The sequence below is a fragment of the Macaca nemestrina genome, chromosome 13 (genome assembly GCF_043159975.1).
Source record: "Macaca nemestrina isolate mMacNem1 chromosome 13, mMacNem.hap1, whole genome shotgun sequence".
Classification (NCBI taxonomy): Eukaryota; Metazoa; Chordata; class Mammalia; order Primates; family Cercopithecidae; genus Macaca; species Macaca nemestrina.
The window spans coordinates 111720364-111739405 of record NC_092137.1 but is presented as its reverse complement, the minus strand read 5'-3'; the positions used below and the strand labels follow the sequence as shown (position 1 = coordinate 111739405).

General features: G+C 41.2%; 1 long non-coding RNA gene across 1 annotated transcript in view; it reads left to right on the top strand.

The window, feature by feature from the left end:
- Window positions 1-19042, top strand: part of LOC139357726 (uncharacterized) — a 67886-nt gene that overhangs the window by 38085 nt on the left and 10759 nt on the right. The gene's annotated exons all lie outside the window — the stretch shown is intronic.

Here is a 19042-nt window from a genome sequence, read left to right as displayed (position 1 = left end):
TCTCCTACAGGGGTTTTGTCATTCAGGATAGGGATATATCTACAACTAAAATTCTGTTAATGTTTGCTTTTAAATTCTGCCATCTACTCTTTTAGTAGTCATAACTTTAAAAAGAGAAAATGTAAGTTTAATAAAAAATAAAATACTACATTTTTGTTTCTCAACAGAGTTGTTGATAGACACATAACCTGAACAGAATGTTTTGATGTTTACCATCCATCATAGGAGTCTACTGATTTTATAGAAACTTGAAAACTGGAAGACACACATGTGCCTGTGCTCAGGAAATATCAGCATTTATTTGTTTAGTTGGCCCCCGAGAGGAGCCAGAACCAAGTCACAAAGTCTACTTAAGTTTCCATAGCTGAGATTGAAAACTTCTAGCCTATCTCTGGAGTAATGGATGGACATGTCTCCCAGCTTATCCCTAGGCGAGCAGACAGGTCTGTTTTCAGACTACAGCTGAAAGGGGCTGTAGCTGATTTATAAGGTCCTTTCAAGGTCCACAGTGGAACTGAAGACAGCAGGTCAGCCTGCTGGGGTACTGATAAGCATATTTCTCTCAGGGTTCTGGAGACTGGAGGCAGACAGGACTGCCCTCAAGCCTGGCTAGGAGTGGCTGGGAACAAGATTTGGGATCCTTTCTGGATCTGCTGTGGGACATAGGTCAGCTGGCCTGCCTTCTGGGGCACATAAAGGCAGGCATCCCTCCAGGTCACTGGGTTGCCAGACTGCTCTCAGACCTCAGTAAGAGGGGCTGGGGGTTATGTTCGAGGCTGTTTCAAGATCTGCTGTGGACCTGGGGTTGGCAAGCCTGCCTTACGGACTCTCCAGCTGTGTCTCCCTCTGGGTGCCTGTGCAAGCAGGACTGATGTTGGAATATAGCTAATAGGGGCTAGGGCCAGTCACAGAGGTGTTTTAGGATCCACAGCTGAGATGGAGGTCAATGGCCTGTCTCTCGAGACACTAGCGTATGTGTGAGTCTTTTTGGGCCTCTTGGTAGATGGTTTTGGTAGCAAAACCAAGGCCAAATGGGGCTGTAGTAAAGCCCTTGGGGAAACAGGGCCATTTCTTGGTCTGCAGCCCAAATCACAGTCTGTGATTCCACTACCTGGGTACAGGTCTACCCTCTCAAAAGGAACCTACTAGGTCTTGGGTTCTATTGGCATTTCACGTACTCCTACCTGAATCCCAGGGCATCTGCAAAGGCACTTGTGTTCATGAGTGGCTGTGAAGTCATTGTTGGTTTGGGAAATTAGCAGCCAAGGAACCTCCTTTTCTATCGTCTTGCTGATGTCTCTCTCTTTTACAAAGTGCCCAATGTTTACACTTGATTATTTCTGTCAACACACTAGGCAAATACTCAAAAAGAAAAGGAGCTGTTCTCAGGAGCGATAATGTAGGACTTGTATATCCCCAATTGAAAAACCACATTTCTAAGGGCATAATGGCTACCAGCTGAAAGCTTTGTTAAAAGAAATTTATCCTGTCAAGACCCACTTAGCATTGAAAGTGAAAACAGATGACTTAGTCCTTTTTTTCTCTCTTTCTCTTTTCCTATCTGTATTTAAAGTCTTTGTTTACGTATTTATTTGTTTTTTTTAAAAAAACATTTTAAGAGGAGTTCACAGCAGAAGGTTCACAGATTTCCCATGTACCTCACACATTCACAACCTCCCCCATTATCAACATCCACCACCAGAGTGGCACATTTGTTAAAACTGATAAACCTACATTGATATATCATCACCCAAAGACTATGGTTTGCATAGGGTTCACTATTGGTATTGCACATTCCACGGGTCTGGACAAATGTATAATGACAACACGTATGAAACAATATAGTGTCATATGCAGACAGTAAACTGTTTCACTGACCTAAAAATCCTCTGTGCTCTGCCCATTCAGCTTTCTCTCCCCCTCCTAATTCCTAGAAACCACTGATATTTTTACTGTCTCCATAGTTTTGCCTTTTCCAGAATGACATGAAGCTGTAATCATACACTATGTAGCCTTTTCAGACTGACTTTGTTCACTTAGAAATACGCATTTAAGGTTCCTTTATGTCATTTCATGGCTTGATACCTCCTTTCTTTTTAGCACTGAATGTTATGCCACTGTATGGATGTATCACAGTTTATTTATCCATTCACTCACTGAAGTACATCTTGGTTGCTTCCAAGTTTAGGGAATTATTAATAAAGTTACATCCACATGCAGGTCTTTGTGTAGACGTAAGTTTTCAACTATTTTGGGTAAATACAATACTAAGAAGTGCTGGATCATATGATAAGAGCATGTTTAGTTTTGTAAGAAACTGCTAAATTGTCTTCCAACGTGGATGTATTATTTTGCATTCCTATCATCAATGAATGGTATTTCTCATGTCTTCACATCCTCACTGGCATTTGGTATTGTCAGTGTTCCGTGTTTTGGCCATTCTAATAGGTGTATAGTAGTATCTCAATGTTGCTTTAATTTGCATTTCTCCGATAACATCCAATGTGGAACTTTTAAAAATGCTTATTTGCATTCTGTGTATCTTCTTTAGTGAGATGTTTGCAAGGTCTTTGTTCCATTTTATAACTTGGTTGTTTATCTTCTTGTTGTTGAGTTTTAAGAGTTCTTTGTGTTTTTTTTGAATGACAATCCTCTATTAGATGTGTCTTTTGAAAATATTTTCTCTCAGTCTGTGGCTTGTCTTCATATTCCTTTGACATTGTCTTTTGCAGAGTAGAAGTTTTTAATTTTAATGAAGTCCAGATTACCAAATTTTTATTTCATGGATAGTGCTTTTGCCACTCTAACTATGAAATCATTGTCATACCCAGGGTCATCTAGATTTTTTCCTTGTGTTATCTTCCAGGAGTTCTACAGTTTTTTTGTTTTACATTTAGGTCTGTAATTCATTCTTAGCAAATTTTCATGATAAGAACTTTGTCTGGATTTATTTATTTATTTATTTTTTGCATGTGAATATCTAATCATTCCAGCACCATTTGTTGAAAAAACTATCTTAGCTCCATTGTATTATCTTGGCTTCTTTGTCAAAGATCAGTTGACTATATTTATGTGGATTTATTTATGGGTCCTCTATTCTGTTCCAATGATCTTTGTGTCTATTCTTTTGCCAATATCACACTGTCTCATTACTGTAGCTTTATAGTAAGTCTTCAAGTCAGGTGGTGGCAGTCCTTCAACTTTCTTCTTCTCCTTCTATATCATGTTGACTATCCTGGGTCTTTTGCCTCTCCTCATAAACTTTAGAATCATTTTTTCAATAGTTACAAAATACCTTGCTGGGATTTTGATTGGAATTGCAATGAATCTGTAGATTTAGCTGGGAAATCTGACATCCTGAAAGTATTGAGTCTTACTATCCATGAGCATGGACTACCTCTCCATTTACTTAGCTCTGATTTCTTTCATCAGAATTTGTTAAAAGTTTTCTCATATAGATATTGTACATATTTTGTTAAATTTCTATGTTAGTATTTCATTTTGAGAGATGTAAATGATATTGTGTTCCTAATTTCAAGTTCCACTTCTTCATTGCTGATATATAAGGAAGCAATTTGCTTTTATATATTAACCTTGTATTCTGAAGCCTTGCTATAATTGCTTTGCGAGAGTGTATTTTTGTCCATATTAAAAAGTTTCAACGTAGTTGATCATGTCATCTGCAAACAAAGACAGTTTTCCTTCTTCCTTTCCAACCTGTAGACCCCTAGTTTCTTTTTCTTGTCTTATTGTATTAGCTAGGTCTTCTAGTATGATGCTGAAAAGGAGTGGTGAGAGGAGGTATCTTTGCCTTGTTCCTAATTTTAGTGGGAGAACTTCTAGTGTCTCACCATTAACCGCACTGTTAGCTATAGATTTGTGGTAGATATTCTTTGTCAAGTTGAGGAAGTCTTTCTTTATTCCTAGTTTACTGAGAATTTTAACCACAAATGTGTGTTAGGTTTTGAAAAATGCTTTTTCTGCACCCATGGAAATGATCATGTGGTTTTTCCTTGTTAGCCTGTTGATGTGATGGATTATATTAATCAATTTTCCAATGTTAAACTAGCCTTGCACTCCTGGTATAAGTCCCTGTTGGTCTTGTTGTATAATTATTTCTATATATTGTAGGATTCAATTTGGTAATATTTCGTTGAGGATTTTCGCATCTATGTTTATAAGAGATGTCGGTCCGTTGTTTTCTTGGAATGTCTCTGGTTTTGGTATTAGGGTGAAGCTGGACTCACTGGATGAGTAAGAAAGTATTCCTTCTGCTTCTGTCTTCTGAAAGAGAGTATAAAGAATTGATACAATTTCTTCCTTAAATGTTTGGTAGAATTCACCAGTGAATCTACCCAGACCTGGTGGTATTTGTGAAGGTTATTAATTATTGGTTTAATCTAATAGACACAGCCTTATTGAGATTGTGTATCCTCATGTGACTTTTGGAAGATGGTGTCTTTCAAGAAATTGGTCCATTTCATCTAGGTTATCAAATTTATGGGTATAGAGTTTCTCATAGTATTCTTACACTATCCTTTTACTGCCCATGAGATCTGTAGTGATGTTCAGTCTTTCATTTCTGATATTAGTAATTTGTGTCTTTTGTCTAATCAGCTTTTGATTATATTGATTTTTTTCTATATTGACTTTTTAATTTCAATTTTATTGATTCCCTCTCTAATTCTGATTTATTTTCTTCTGCTTCCTTTGGATTTAGTTTGCTTCTTTGTCTAGTTTCTTAATGTGAAAGCTTAGATTATTGATGTTAGACCTTTTTCCCTTTCTAATATATGCTGTTAATATTGTAAATTCTGCTTAAGATCTAATTTTGCTGTATTCCACAAATTTTGATAAGTTGTATTTTCATTTTCATTTAGTTGAAAACATTTTTAAAATTCTAGAGTTCTCTTCTTTGACCCATGTGTTACACAGAAGTATGTTAATATTGAATTGTTATGGGATTTTGCAGTTATCTTTGTTACTGATTTCTCATTTAGTCCTATTTTAGTTGGCTAGTAGTTATTTTAACAAATATGTGCCTAAGATGAAGCTTGAATGAGTACTATTACAGAAGCTGTATTACATTTCACTCAGTGAAATGTCTTTGTATTTATATCAAGCACCTGTTATTCTAAACTAATTGTGCATATTTTTTATTTGCAATTTTTTTGTGTATACATGAAAAGTGAATTGATCCTCAGTGGAATGTTAGCTCCATTAGCAGAAGAACTTGACAAATAGTTAAATGATTACACTTTTAATCAGTGACGCCAGATACTTCAAATATAAAATCAGTTAAAGTAAAACAAAAAATTATTTGATTTATTAACTCAATTTATGAACCTAAATGTTTGAACCTTTTTTTCTGTCAAAAATTAAATATCTGGCATAACTTGTGAATGCTATTGTAAATTAAATTAAAATTCAACATGGAAAGTAGAGATTATTTGTTTTTGTGCTTATACTATGATTATAAGTTTTACTGAAGCATAGTGTGGAAACAAAATGAACAATGTTCTAAACTAAATTAAGAAATCTATAGAGCAGAAATATATGTGTAATTAGCTGTAGTACAAACAGAGGCCATCATTACAACCAATCACACAGGATGCATGATGCTACCAACTGAAACTGAATTTGCAGTTAACAGAATTTTCTGTATATTTATATCTAATTTTCTATATATTTATTCTATATACTTATAAAGATTTCTATGTATTTATACCTGAACTACACCATTGTTTCTGATGAAGTGGTGTGGAATTAAAATAATAAAATAATGAATAAATAAATAAATAAAACTTCAGTCTTGCAGTCTGAGCTTGCTTTCTTTGCTGTTCATTATGAATCCGATTTTAGAAAATGTGTGAGCCTTTATGAAGGATTAGTTTAAAATCACAATAAGTGCCCTCTGTCGTACTGAACATATTTTGGAAACAAGTCCCTTACAATTTTGGTTGTCTTTTGTTCAAAACTGGTTGAAAATTTTTAACTAAATAATTGGACACATGAAGCACCAAACGACTTTGTCTTTCAAAGCTTTTAATAAATTGTAATCATGGAGGATACAATTTGCTAACAGGGAGAGAGTGCGCTTTATTCCTACAAAAGCACAGAAGCAGAGAACACATCCAGTGACGGGAGACCAGAGGGTGTATGTGAAATGATGTTGACATTTGCTATACTTTGGATAATCTTGACTTAGAAGAAGAATATTTTAATGATGATGCTATTTTCAATTAGAACATTTCTATTCTAAACCAGCATATAATAAAAATGAAAAGTTCATAATTTTGGACTATCTAAAATTGGCCACAATATTCCAAGAAATAAGAGAGGTAAGTTTTCATGAGCTATGACTTATTCAATATTTACTGAAGAAATATTTATGAAAAATACTTATTGAAGTAACCAAGAGCTGTGCGTGGTGATGTCTGCCTCTAGTCCCAGCTATCTGGGAGGCTGAGGCTGGAGGCTGAGGTGGAAGGCCAAGGTGGGAGGACCGCTTGAGCATGGGGCAGTGAGCCTTGATCACATCATACTCTCTAGCCTGGGCCACAGAGCGAGACCCTGTCAAAAACAAACAAACAAACAAAAAACAACGATACTCAGAGTGCAGTCTCCTTTTTAATATAAAATAACTTTAATTGAGATTATCCTTCATTTAGCAGAATTTTATCTGAATTGATCAGATACCACAGCACCCACAGAAAAGCCATTTTCTCCTTTAAAAACACTATGCTTTTCAAAGAAGAGTCAACTAAATGTGTCGACAATTTCAAATGTATTAACCATAAATACATACAGAAGAATAGTGCAGGTAATTTTGCGAAAAACATTTTAATACAATAAGGTTATATTGAAATTACTGACTCCAGAAAAATACTCGGGGCATGAAACTCATTAAAGCATGAACTATATTCCAAGCTTTGCATATATATTTATTTAATTTACACAATTACTATAAAATTTTACCCCACTGTATACACATACGCGCAAGTATATGGAAATTAGTATATTTTAAAAATTGATTCAGAACAGAACTGTTGTATCGGCCAATATAATAATGTAATAAGACCACATTATCAATCAATCAAAAAATACATCAGAAGTGTTCATCTGAACGATCGCACAGTTCCCACAGTTTGGGCAGTGAGCAGGACCCGGGTCTGCCGCTGGCCACCCCCATACGCTTGGCCCTTCAGGCCCGCAGTGCACAGGGCTCCTACTCACTGCTGTGTTGGCGTCTCTCTGCCTTGGCTGTGCAGTATCAAAGCCCTCTCTATTTATGCGGAAACCTCCACCTCGTGAATCTTGGACAAGTCATAGCCCATCTCCCACCACAGCAGGTGAGAACGTCACGTGCTGGCTTTTCAGCTTTCTGTGCACTTAGGGCCAAAGCCTGTATTAGGCTTGGCCTCAGAGATGCGCACCGAGGAGCTTGTAGTGGGAGCCAGTGACTCAGAGGTGGGAAAGCAAAGATGCCGTTATCTGGGGACACATGGGGACTGCTGCAGTGGTCCTGGTGTCCAGCGTGCAAGGACAGCACAGGTATTGCTCCAGTAGTGGTGCTCACAAGCCAAGTGCCCTCACCCCCAGCAAACCCCCAGGGAGAGCCTAAGTGGAAGCGGTGGGAGACCAGCAGGAGGCTCAGAGGCAGCAGCTGCGGAAGCTGGTGCGGGTGGTCCGGGTGTGCCACGGTCTTCGCTGCCCTGGCCGTGTTGACAGACTTGGCTGTGACCGTGGCTCCTGCCCAGCCCTCCTTTTTGCTGATTATTTTCTAAGTCTGGTTCTCCTGGCTGTTGTAGGATTCTGGAATCAACCATCAACCTAACATTTCCTTTTGTTGTTGTGAATAATTTCCTTTTCTGTCTTTATTGGCTGGAGTTTCTGCACTCATACTGAGGAGCCATGGCTGCTGTTACCTCCAAGGTCATACACCAGTGTCAAGCCAAGAAGTCTAAGGCTGTGCCTGGGCTTGGACCACGGTGGGTGTCCCGGCTCTACATAGGACTCATATGAAGAACTTTTCAAACCAGAAACAGAAACTCAGCAGGAAGTAGGGGTGCTTCAACCCTGAAAATAGCATGGAGACCCGGGAACCACACAAGTGTCACGCTGATACCAATTGGGGTGTCCTGGTCTGTTTTGATTCACATGAAATCAGATCGTGCCTGGAACATGTAAAATGCAAATCTAGCATCCTGGTCTTTCTGGGATTTGATGTTCTTGATTACTTTTGTTTCGTGTGCCCACTTGTATCTATGTAGTATGTTTGAAAGTTTACATTTGTTTAACAAAACATATGATACACTGGGCTTTACCAGTAAGAACTAAATATTCAACCTTCTGAATTAGGTATTATTACTATCCCCATTTAACAAACGAGGAACTTGAAGATTTAGAAATAATTTTCTGAGTCACAAAATTACTGACAGAGTGACGGAGTGAGTGGTCTGAGGGCAAAGCCCAGGCTCTACGGATCTGACTGGCACCACTCATGCTGGACCTGCTGTCCTTTTCCAGCCCTTATCTTTTCACCCGAAGTATGGACAACAGGAGGTTATGTCTGCAACAGACCCGCAGCTTTGAGGAAAAGACTTGTGTCTGTGTGGGAGGGTCGGGAGAATGTGTGACTAAGCATTGCTACATCACAACAAAGAATGAGCAAAGCAAACAAGACAGGGTGACAACAAGATCCTTTCGATTAGATTTTACACCCCCATATCCCTGAAATGTCCTTGGTCATTTCTGCCGGCCAAACCCTTTCATAGGATATTTGCTACTACTTTCTTGCTGAATTTTTGCAAGTTTTCTCCCTCCAAGAAACCCCAATTCATTACTTTGATTATATTGACAGAATTGTTCTTATTTCTTCACTTTCTGAGCCATGTCCTGAAGCTTGTTTTTTTCCTGAGTGACTTATCCTTGAACTGGCTATCCTGAACGTAATGGTGCCGCTCCCTAGTAGGCAGACAGAATTATAGTTCAAGGGCTTTTCTCTCTCCTATACTAGCCTAGAAGACTAGGCAAACAAAACGGAATGAAATGAAATCAAATAAATAAACAAAGACCAAGGAAAAGCTAGTGTGAATACCCAGGCAATGAGAATCCCAGGTCCAGTTGAGTAGGTAGAAATGGGAGTGAGGAGAATGAATGGAGGACTTGTAGGAGGGTGAAGATGGCTGGGGGTGGAGTCTTGGGACTCCTTATGAATGGGCATCTCTCTCCAGGGTGGTGGAGACCACAACCTGATTCTCAGTCCTAAAGCAGCTGCACATCTAAACCACAGTCAAGAGCATGTCAAATAGGAGTGGAGTTAGGCAGAAGTATTCAGAGAGGTAGCAGGAGGCCAATTCTGGCTAGACAGAGAAGCCAGCCAATACCAGCCACAAAGCCACTCCACAGCTGGTCCAAACAGTGCTGGAGTGCATTGTCCAGCAACAAAACCACAGAGAGAAATAGCCAGGGCTGTGAAGTTCCCATGAAACTCCTCAGATCAAACCATGGCCACACTTGAGTTAATGTTGGGTAAGAATAAGTGCAGTAAATTTATCCATCCTGCAGTTATTTTTATCGCATGATTTCTTAGTAATGTTACTTTTGAGAAATTCGAATTGATATCAGCAAAGTTACACTGAAGAAGAATTTTCTATGTTGCATAAGAGCTCTGGGTAAAACAGAACATCCCCCAGGGGCTGTGATGGTGGGTGCAGGCAAAGGTGAGTGGAGTTGGCTGGCAGGTGGCAGGAGACAAAGGAAGGAGCAAAGTGAGAAGGAGGGAGGATGTGGAGAAGGGGAGCCAGGCAGAGGGAGAGAAAGCCATTGACCTAGTAGTGGGAAGCTGGGCGCTGGTGGATTTTCAGTTCCTTTCCCTACTGGCATCTCAGCTTCCTACCCAGATTTTCCCCTACAGCAGTGGAGCATGTGTTTATGCTTAAGCAGCCACATATGACCAAACAAGGAAGGACTAACCAGTGACCTTACAGAACTAGATTGACTAGTTAGCTTACCTCAATGAGGAAAACCAGAAAGAAAGGCCAAGGTGCTTACCCTCTCAAGCAAGGTGTAGCATTGGCTTTCTATGTGGTGTTAGGAAATGTCTGGGGGTCCCACTCACTGGAGATGCTACTGCAATTAGTGAGTAGGGTCACATTTGTTAAATTCTGTGCTCCCCTCAAATATGCTAATTGCAACCCTATTGAGAAACGCTGGAAAAAGCATATTAAGATTTAAGGTGATGGTGGAGAAAGAAAAGTAAGAGAGAAGAGATATAGCGGAGAGAAAAGAAAGGGAAATGTATGGGGTGAAACATTACACGTTGATGGATGCTCTGCCATGCATTGCTAGTCAGTCACGGTGCTGAAAATAGGACCATGAATCATTTCTGTTGTAGACTTTAAATAAGGATGGGAGAGAGGGCAAAGGGAAGGGAAGACAGTGGAGAGACAGGCAAGAGAAACACAAACACAGGCTGTGCACATCACCATTTCCCTCGCCACACTGCAATTGAGCACCTCCTCCTGGACTCTACCTGCTCCTTTCTCCACCTTCCCTGTGTCCAGGCCTTTTGGAGGCAGGTATTGAAGCCATTGCGACATGTATCTGGGATTTAATTTTTTTATTCAAATACGGTGAGGCCAACAGATCAGGAGATGACTGCCTTTGAAAAGACAGTTTGTGACTCACAGTTCCCCAGAGGAGGGGGCACACCATATCTCCAAGAGCCACAGGAAGCACCAGGGCCAGTCAGGAGCCAGAGGTAGGGCTGACAGGTGGGTGGGGGAGTGTTGGTGGGGCTGGGGAGTCCTTTTGTGGTTTCTCAGTAAAGGAATGGGTGAGGCAGAGTAAGCAGCTGAGCAGACTTAGAATTGGATAGTTTGAATAATTTCGGCAAGCTCTGGGATATACAGAGGTCTCCAGTTGTCCACTTCTGGGCCCCGGGTGATTTAAGGCAGGGGGATAGTGCCCCAGACTGCAGACATCTGATAAAAGGAGGCAGGTGGAGGACACGGACTTGGGATTGGTTAGCCTGCATATCAAAGGCATGACCATGGGGGAAAGTTGTCCGTTATCTCTGGGAATTAGCTGATGCTGGGAGGGGCAGTTCCTCTCTAGGACTTGAAGGCCCCAAGATATCAAAGTGTCATAAAATGTAAAATGTGAAAAACATGACTAATACAGAGATTAGAGCAGAAACAGAAAGATGCTCAGGCACACACTCAATGTGGAAAATCCTTGTTTCTCATCTTGGCACTCTGAAATAGGCAGAGGCTCATTCCTAGTCGCCTGTTGTCTGGCTCCAGTGTGGTTAGCCAAGTTCATGGGTATCAGGTTGCCAGATCCAGCTGCCTTATTGACGGCACTGGTGACACTTAAAACTCAGAACACTTTTTTTGAGTCTTCCTCACTTCATTCATGCAATATATATTTCTTGAGTAGCCAGGGATTGAGTAGGTACTGGGGCTAAACTATAGATTGATTGAACTGATGGTCCCAGTTCATACCTTCCCTGGCTCTACTACCTTTATAAAGTGACTTTCCAGCTCTGTCCACTGAGAGCTGGAATCTGTTACCCTGGTTTGGCTTTGTACTTTGCAGTAGCCAAAAGAATTCAGCACAACTCATGTGCTGTGCTGAGCCTAGGCCTCGGGAGGTCTTTATGTGCTTCAGTGCTCTTTCCTAGAACTTCACCTCCACCGTGAGGACAGGTCCAAGCTAGCCTCCTGGAGGATGAGAGACCCGATGGAGCAGAGATAAATTGTCCTTGCTGAGGGCATCCTCACCAGCTAGCCCCTGTCCATCTGCTGATTGCAGATGCATGCACAAGCCCAGCCAGCAGGAACAGCAGGGCTGCCCAACCAGTCCTACACTCATGAGCAAAAATGAACGTTTAATACTGTATGCCACAGATGGATTTAGGGTTGTTTGATATGCAGCATCATTTGGGGGCAGTAGAAAGTGGATATAAAATATGTAGGTGAAAGAGAGAGGACTGATCCACAAATGTTTCTGAAACAATGCTGGAGACAGGTATTTTCAGACCACAGTGGAAAGTGTGGGCTTGATGTCGTATAGAAGAGGTTTCTAACCCAGAATGGATGGTCAGAAGAACTTTCTGAAGAAGTTGAGGTCTGAGACCGAAGGAGACATGGAAAATAGTTACAGAAAGAAGGTGGCTTAAATGTCAATGCAGCGAGCAGGATGGTCAGGGTTCTCTAGAGGGACAGAACTAATAGGATAGATGTATATACAAAGAGGAGTTTATTAAGGAGTATTGACTCTCATGATCACAAGGTGAGGTTCCACAATAGGACATCTGCAAGCTGAGGAGAAAGGAAGCCAGTCTGAGTCCCAAAGCTAAAGAACTTGGAGTCCAATGTTCGAGGACAGGAGGCATCCAACATGGGAGAAAGATGGAGGCCAGAAGATAAAACCAGTAGTGTTTCCACGTTCTTCTGTCTGCCTTTATTCTGGCTGTGTTGGCTGCTGATTGGATGGTGCCCATCCAGGTCGAGGGTGGGTCTGTCTCTCCCAGTCCACTGACTCAAATATTAATCTCCTATTGCAACACCATCCTCACAGACACACCCAGGAACAATACTTTGCATCCTTCAACCCAATCAAGTTAACAGGTAATATAACCATCACAGATAGGTGACTGGAGTTAATTGTGTGTATGTGTGTGCGTGTGCATGTGTGTATGTCTGTGCGGGGGGTTGGTCGACACTGAAGCAAGGACCTGTGAAGTCATCTTGGGATTTCTGTCATGATTTATTCAGAAGTCAGTGGAAAACCACTGAAGACTTTTCAGCAAGAGAGTGGCACAATTCAATTTACATTTTGAACCACATTTTCTGCGAAGGTAGAGGCTTGGTTGGAAGTAATGTCACTGGGAGCTGAGAAGCTAATAAAGAGGTCTTTAATTGAGATCATCAATGCCTCTTATAAGGCGTTGTCTTGGGGATAAACATAGGCGTAAAATTGACTTACAAAACATATAAAACTTGCGAAACTTGTAGAATTACTAATAAACATTTTTCAAAGGAAAAATGATACATTTCATTATGATCAATCCAAATATTACCAACTCCTCTGATTCTTCTCTCTAGCAAACTTGATCTCAGGACAGGCATGTTTTAAATAAAGGCTGAGCTAACATTTACCTGCTAGAGTGAAATCCTTCTGTCTGGCTTCTCGTGGCTATTATCTGCATAATTAAATGGTGGCTGTCACATTACTTTGGCGGTTCTCTGGCTTTATGCTCCAAAGACTTGCTGAGACAAATGTCAATCTCAGCTCCTCAGACACTACGGGAACCTGCTGACATGGTTAGGGAGTACCCCGTCACTGGCAATGGCAAAAAGTCTTTCAAGGTGAACTTTTTCAAGATACAGAGTTCGATGGCTCTGGAAGGTGTCCCCAGAAGCCTAAATGGAAACTGCCTTTAAGCCATGAGACAGGAATTTAAATTGCACTTGCCGTGTATAAATTGTTCATCTGTCATGTCATGAGGGGGCTCAACTTCAGACAGCATGGCCTGAGTTGACACTTGAAGCTACATCTACTTGAGAGAGGCAGATGTGCTGGAGAGGAGAGAAGGGTCCCTGTCCCATCACAAAACTGAGCTGAGGTGACAAAGCGGTGGTGTAGACCAGCGCTAGGAGCTTCACCCCATTAGAACCAGAGATATGGGAAGGTCTCATTAAATCGAAGAGGGGTTAGGCGTATTCTTTTTCAGGATATCCTTGTACTAGACAGAGACATAGTCCTCATGTCCACGAACATACACTAATAACAATAGTGGCGAACACTCATTGCAGCCCATATGAGGTAAATACTATTAATATTCCAATTTTACACAAAAGAGGAAAATTGCAGTATACAAAGGCTAATTTGCACAAAGCCAGGTGGCTCACAATTCATAGACATGGGCTTGGAACTGAGGTCCAGTGTAGCCCAAAGCTGATGCTCCTTTTCCTCACCCAAGGCCTGGCTTTGAGACCAGGCTAGGGCCAAGTTCTAGTTCCTAGAGATTGTGGGGACAGGTGGACAAGCAAGAGTAAGGGAGCATGACTCACTCAGGGAAGGAAAGGCCTCAGCCCAGGAGAGACATAGGTAGTGGAACCCATATACAGAGAGGAGGTCAGAGATCCAGTGAAGGGAAATAAGGTGCAGAGTTTCAGGGCCCAGTCATCAGAACCAGGATCACAGAATGCTTTGGAGACCTGCCTCAGTCCCTCTCACTCTTGTCAGGATTGGACCTCGACTTGAAAAGTTTATCCCACAGGCATAGCACTGACATAGAAATAATTGCAGAGTATGCCTACTTGAATATCTATTCTCCTCTTCTTCTTTTATATTTCAATTCCAGATTTTAGTTTAGCACTTGGGGGCCCAAATAAACCCTACATTTCCAAGCCCCTCCTGTCACTGGGTGTGACCACATACTTGATGTTCTAGCCACCAACAGATAGCTGGAAGGGAAGTGAACATTCTCTACGAAGTGTTCTTTAAAAAGAATGAGCATGTCCTGTTTTGTTGCTTTCTCCTTACTGCAGGCTAGAATTTGGACATGATGGCTGGAGCACAAGCAGCCATTCTGGACTGCGAAGTGTCATCTAAGGAAGGCAGGGAGGCATAGCAGACATGAACAACTTTGGGCTACCTCTCTTTATATCACTTTTATGTGTAAGGGTAATGAACTGTGTCTGCATGTATGTACATTATATTGCAGCAAACCTAATCCTAACTTAATTACTGAGTTTATAATTCCTGCTTTACTTTCAGACTACAGAAATATTTCTTCTCAAGGTTCCATTGAAATTGGTGTAGCATTAATGTGGGATTGGGGGAGTGGCACTAGAAGCTGTAACACGGATGTATTCTTTATCATCTTGCCCTATTATCAGTGCTGATTTTCTCTGAAGAGCTGACTTTAGGAGTTGAAGGTATTGACTGCAAAAAAAAAAAAAAAAAAAAAAAAAGCAACTCTACTTTCCATCTTTCCATATTTAATCCTCTTGATTGCAATTTAATGTATAACACCAAGGCACTTTGAAAAAACTGGACCAGTGCATTTTGTACACAGTAACCAAGATACACATACTCCTGAATGACATCAAAGGGGCACACTTACCCCCAGATGCAATATCCAAAAGTTTCTAAGAAGATTTGAACAAAATATTATGGCACCTAATAATGTAGAGACTTTTTTCCATCTGAACAAAGACCAAAAATTCATTTTACCCCTTGTCAGCAGATATAAATCTGAAACTGAATTTGAAAGCTTTTCCATATGCTCAGGCACACCACCATCCTGAGCTAAGTTTAAATCATAGCCTTGTCCTATCATATGTATCTATCTTCAAGCGGGGAGTGGATGTGGGGGAGGAGGGTGGGTTGAAACTTCCCGTTTAAGGTGATAAATGCTGTCACGGGACCATCTGCCATGGTCTGCATGTCTCATGACTCAGAGATGCAGCTTTTGGAACACAAAAGGATCTGGTTAAAATCCCAGCTTTACTACAAGGTATTCTTGTATGACTTCCAGGGGTCAATCAAGCCCTCCAGTCTCTGCTTCCTCATCTGTAGAACTGGGTAAAAACCACCAACTGTTTTAGTGTAACATGAGACAATTAAGGGGAGAATCTAGATCCCTGGCCTCTCCACCCCCTGTTCTATCTCACAAATGTGCTGTAAGCCCAGGCCCATTCTTAGGGGAAAACGATTATTTTGAAGCCTCTCAATTGTTAACCCAATGTGATACTGTTTAAAGGACAGAATGCGAGTTTGAGGTACTAATGCTCTGCAGGCTGGACTCTGGCTCACAGAGTCTTGTCCGTTCCAGGTGATTCTCCGTGTGTGCACAAGGGCACTGTCCTTGGGAGAAGTCCTTCCCAAGGGTGGCCCAGCTCGGACTTCCTACAGGTCTGTGTCTTGCTGTTAATTTGGAGGTGTTTATCTTGGTGCTCGCTGTGTTAACATGTGAGCGTTCAGCACATTTGAGCCCACTCGCTTTGCTCTGAAATAGCCTGCACAGAATCTTCGTGCTGCACCCTCTCCGGAGCAGCTCCACTTCTGTATTTTCAGTCGGACTCTTCAGTTCTGCCGTGGGAAAGCTCCAACTCAATGGACAGCAGCCTCAGTGGATAGTTTCCATGCATGCCTCCAGGAAAATGGGAAAGTTTAATTGCATAAATTATACGAGCAAGTGATCTTCCCATGGCTACTGAGCGAATATATGTTAGCATGTCATTGATGCTAAATCCTAATGGTTCATACCGACGTTAAAGCCAAGAACACCTGAGAAAGCTGCAGTTGTATACAATACGCTACCCAAAGCTTCCCATATGCCTACCTTCCTGTTGTGGGATGCAAGGGAAAGCACATGCATGCACAGGCAAATATTCTTAAACACACTCTGGGGCTGGGGGATGGTGAAGCCAACTGATTGGCAAAATCTCCCCTTTTCTTCTGTTTAGAGAAATTGCCAGTTGCATATAAATGAGGCTTGTTGAAATGGAAAGTCTTCTCTGTGAATAATTAGGGTCAATTGAACATGAGCCTGTTCTCGATGTGTTTCTTTTATTTCAAGAAATGTTCATTTATCAAAAAAACAGCAGAAAGGGTAAATGGAGAAAATAAACAGTAGATTTAGAGATAAAGATGAAGTAACTGCAGATTTTCAAGATGTTAAGACTAGTTTAGGTTTGCACATAGACATCTGAGGTTTCGGTTGTGGACAGACAAGTAGTAATTTTATCATACTGCCACATTATACAAATCCCCAGGCTAGGCGTGGTGGCTTACACCTGTAATCCCAGCACTTTGGAAGGCCAAGGAGGAAAGATCACGAGGTCAAGAGATTGAGACCATCCTGGCCAACATGGTGAAACCCCGTCTCCACTAAAAGTACAAAAATTAGCTGGGCGTGGTGGTGTGCACCTGTAGTCCCAGCGACTTGGGAGGCTGTGGCAGGATAATCACTTGAACACGAGAGGCAGAGGTTGCAGTGAGCTGAGATCGCACCACTGCACTCCAGCCTGGGCAACAAAGTGAGACTCCATCTCAAAAAAAAAAAAAAAAAAAAAAATCCTATACAAATGGCAAAGTATTTAACTGTTCTTCCTATTCTTTCTCCACTTTCAGAAAAACTTCCCCATTTTTTAGCTGAAAAGTTCTTAAACATAATTTGTCCCAGAGCTCAAATATGATGAAATTGATGGCTCTTGTGGCATTTCTTTGCTAAATTTACTGATGATGATGTTAAGATTATTAAAGACATTCATTTAATGACCTAGAAGATTTTAAAATCAAACTACAGACATGAATAAAGACTTTGCTATTAAAAGCATGGTATGAATAAATGAAGGCACACATAATAAAGGTCTCTACAAGAAACTATTTTCCCAATTATTTGTTTTTTAAATTTTCTAATATATCTGATATTTCCACCACTTAAATGTTGTGTAAATATGAATACCTAGCACCTTCATGGAAGGAGAGGAATAATTTTTTTTAAGAGAAATGAACACATTTCTAGTTTAATCAGTGTTGTTCTAAACATTCTTTTGTAGAAAGAGGGATGGTTAAAAAATGTTTTTATGATTCATTTATATTTTGTATTAGATGAAGTCTTAGCATATCACATATGAAGTTTCACATAAATGAATGAACATAATCAATTTGAAAGTATGTACTTTGGAGGACTGGGTTCTCAGCTTCAGCTCTATTGATATTTGGAGCCAGGTCATGCTATATAGGGGGCTGCCCAGTGCATTGTGGAATGTTGAGCGGCACTCCCAGCCTCTCCACTCCAGATACCAGAAGCAGCTCCTCCATGCTCCTCCCAGATGTGACAACTAAAAAAAAAAAAGAAAAAGGCCGGGCACGGTGGCTCACACCTGTAATCCCAGCACTTTGGGAGGCCAAGACGGGTGGATCACGAGGTCAGAAGATCGAGACCATCCTGGCTAACACGGTGAAACCCCGTCTCTACTAAAAAATACAAAAAACTAGCTGGGCGTGGTGGCGGGCGCCTGTAGTCCCAGCTACTCGGGAGGCTGAGGCAGGAGAATGGCGTGAACCCGGGAGACGGAGCTTGCAGTGAGCTGAGATCCGGTCACTGCATTCCAGGCTGGGTGACAGAGCGAGACTCCGTCTCAAAAAAAAAAAAAAAAAAAAAAAAAAAAAAAAAAAAAAATTCCAGATATGGCCATGTGTCCCCTGGGGTAAAAAATTGTATCTGATAATAGCCACCGGCAGTAATTCCTCTCGCAAACTAAAACGCTCTGTTATTTTCTTCAGCATTTTGTAAATTATTGACGAATTGTCAATGTTGTTTGCTCACTTGCATAAAGTACACCAGCATGCAGCCTTTCCCAGGGCTATGTAGCTAGTGTGCACTCCCATGCCTTCTACCAGGTGCCAGGCCTGTTCGCTTCACCACCCTGTGATTCAGGGTGCAAAAGGTGGCAGGCGTCTCCCTTGTTCTTTGCATAACTGAAGGGAGCTAATAATTATTCCTTCCCTTAATTGCTCATTCGCTTAACAAGGATACAGGAGCCACCTCTCATAGGCTGAGCATTGTTGTAGGTTCCGGAGACAGCTCCATGGGCAAAGCAGGCTGATGTCCCTGTTCTCATGCTGAAGGCTGGGGGCTGCATGGGCAGCAGAGATGAGGGAGACAAAAGCAAAAAACCTAAGTATATAATATTATATAATTAAGTAAACTATATAACAAATTGTAAGGTGATAAGCTATATTGAGAAAAGAAAATGCAAACAAGGTAAGAGGATTGGGAAATTCAGTCAGGGAGGATGTTGGAATTTAAATGGAGTGATTCAGCTGGATTTAATTGAGCACGGGGACACTTAAATGCAGACTTCATGGAGATGAAGAAGTCGGCCTGCTGGCATTTGGGGTGGGACGTCGTGGCAGAGGAAGCAAGTCTGTGCAAGGGCCCTGAGGTTGAAGCACACTTTGCCCACGTGGCTGCAGCAGCTCATGCCACAGAGCATCGTAGGGGGCAGTGAGT